The sequence below is a fragment of the Tupaia chinensis genome, unplaced genomic scaffold (assembly GCF_000334495.1).
Source record: "Tupaia chinensis unplaced genomic scaffold, TupChi_1.0 Scaffold149184_1, whole genome shotgun sequence".
NCBI lineage: Eukaryota > Metazoa > Chordata > Mammalia > Scandentia > Tupaiidae > Tupaia > Tupaia belangeri.
In genome coordinates, this window is record NW_006209032.1 from 77,090 (window position 1) to 79,991 (window position 2,902).

The following is a 2,902-nucleotide window of genomic DNA, read 5'->3' on the forward strand; positions in this document are numbered from 1 at the left end:
GGGGTGATTTCTAACTTTCCCTCTCACAGACTCTCTCCTTTCTCTGGCAAGCACATGTGCCCTATGGCTAAAACTAAAAACAAAACAAAAAACCTCTGACACGTGTATGCATACCCAAGATCCCAAAAGAGATGCAGGAAGAGGGATTGCAGTGTGTGCATCCCCTGTGGAGAGTGCTTTTTTTTTTTTTTTCAGAATTATTTTATTTAACTTTATTTATTTGTGTGTGCATGCACACACACACACACTCTTACCAGAGAAGACAGAGAGAGAGAGAGAGAAGTGGAAAGTGAGAAACGAAGCACGCAGGCGTGAGGTCCAGGTCTTGAACCATGGTCAGCCATGTGGGAGTCCAGCAACCTTAGCTGTCATGCCACCTGCCAGCCCCAAGAGTGCTTTCTCACTTTCCTTCTTTCTCTGTCTCTTCCAGTGAGCACGCATGCCCTCTAGCAAATTAAACAAACAAAAAACTGGGTATCCACAAGCAGAATAAAGCTAGACCTATCTATAAAATCCGCTCAAGATGGTTTAAAGACTTCAACATGAAGCCTGAAACGATGAAACTACTAGAAGAAAGTAGTGAAATACTTGAAGAAAACACTTCAGGACATTGGTATGGTCAAAGCATTCATAAATAAAATCTCAAAAGCACAGGCAACAAAAGCAAAAATAGACAAATGAAATTATAATGAACTAAAAAGCCTCCATGCAGCAAAGGAAAGTCAACAGTAAAAAGGCAACCCACAGAATGGGGGAAAATATTTGCATATTATCCATCTGCCAAGGGATTAATAACTAGAATATACAAGAAACTCAAACAACTCTGCAGAAAAGAAAAAAAAGAAAAGAAAGAAAACAAATAACCCAATTAAAAAATGAGCAAACGACCTGAATAAACAGCCCTGAAAAGAAGACATAAAAATAGCCGACAAACATATATATGAAAAAAGCTCAACATTGTTAATAGTTCAGAAAACACAAATCAAAATCACAGTGAGAGATCATTTCCCAGTTAGAATGGCCATTGTCAAAAAGACAAAAAAATAATAATAATAACAAATGCGGGTGAGGATGAGGAGAAAGGAGCACTCTTTTACACTGTTGGTGGGGATGTAAGTTAGTACAGCCAGGGTTGGTAAGGCACTGGACTCTCACATGGCAGATCACAGTTCGAACCTCAGACCTGGTGGCTTGCTTTCTCACTCTCCTTCTCTCTCTCTCTCCCCAAATTGAATAATAATAATAAATAAAATATTTTTTAAACAAATAAGGGGGAAAACGTTAGTACAGTCATTATAGTAAACTGTATAGGGATTCAAGAAACTAAAAATAGAACTACCATACGATCCAGCAACCACTAGGCATGTACTCAGAGGAAAGTAAATCAGAATGTCACAAAGACAGCCACCCTAGTGTTTATTGTAGCACTGTTCACAAAAGCCAAAATATGGAAGCAATGTAAGTGGCCACTCACAGAGACATGGAGAAAATGTGGTATAGGGCTAGCTGGTGACTTGGTGGTTAAGGTGGCTGGATCCCACATGGCTGACTCTGGTTTGAGTCCAAGACCTGGAAGCTTGACCAACACACCAGGTGAATGTACATGCATACCCCAAATCCTGAGAGAATTATAAACTGGTCATCCCTCCTGGGGAGTGCTTTCTCTCTCTCTTTCTGGCAAGTGGATATCCCCTATAGCAAAATTTAAAAATAATGTGTGTGTATGTGTGTGTGTATGTATATATATAGAGAGAGATATACATAGATATACAATGGAATACTATGCAGCCAGTAAAATGAACAAACTCCTGTTATCCAAAGTTAAACGGGGAATCCTGGAAGGCATTACATGAAGGGAAATAAGCCAGGCTTCAGGATCCTATTAGGGGCGTTGTTTCTCACTCTCCACCCTGCCTCTCCCGCTCATGAAAGAAAGAGAGAAAGGAAGCGAGAGAGAGGGCTCAGGAGGTGGTATGATGGTTAATGTGACTGATTCCCAGTCGCGTGGGAATCAATCGGACCTGGTGACTTGAACATCACACTGAATGATGTGCGTGTGTGCCCAAAATCCCAGGAAGAGAATAGAGGAAAAGGGATTGCAGGGTGGCCATCGGATTCCTCACTTTCCCTCGCATGTCTCTCTGTCTCTCTCTGGCAAATGTATGTGCCCTACAACAAAAACATTTAAAAAGAAAAAGAAAAGGTTAAGATGGAGGCCAGCAGGTGGCATGGAGGTTAAGGCTCTGGGCCCCACCCTGCACTGTTCGAGTCCAGATCAGGTGGCTTAGAAAACACACGGGTGCACATGCACAGGTGCCCAAAGATCCCAAGAGGAGAATGGAGGAGAAGGGAAGAATTGCAGTGGGATCCAGCCCTGGTCTTAGCCAACCCTGATCCTGGGCACGTGCATGCCTTCTCAGGGAGGTCTCTGGATACAAGCCTGGAACCTCCCCACATGGATCGGCCTCACCAAGTGACGCATTTTACTGTTGTGCCACCATCTGGCCCCTTGCCGGATTTTAATTTTAAAAAATTATTTATTTAATTTATTTATTCATTCACTTATTTTAATTTGACCAGAGAGAAACAAAGAGAGAGAGAGAAAGTGAGAAAGCAAGCCACCGGGTCTGGGACTCGAACTACAGTAGATAATGTGGGAGTGTCCAGCATGTTAACCATCATGTCACCAGCTGGCCCCTGGATCTTGATGTTTTGTTCATTGTGAGTTTTATTTATTTATTTATTTATTTACTTTTTTTGGAGAGGTTTTTGCTATAGGGCGCTTATGCTCGCCAGACAGACAGAGAGAGACAGAGAGACAGAAAGCGAGAAATCACCCCCCAAGAGGGATGGTCACGCCACAATCCCTTCTCCTCCAGTCTCCTCTTGGGATCTTGGGCAC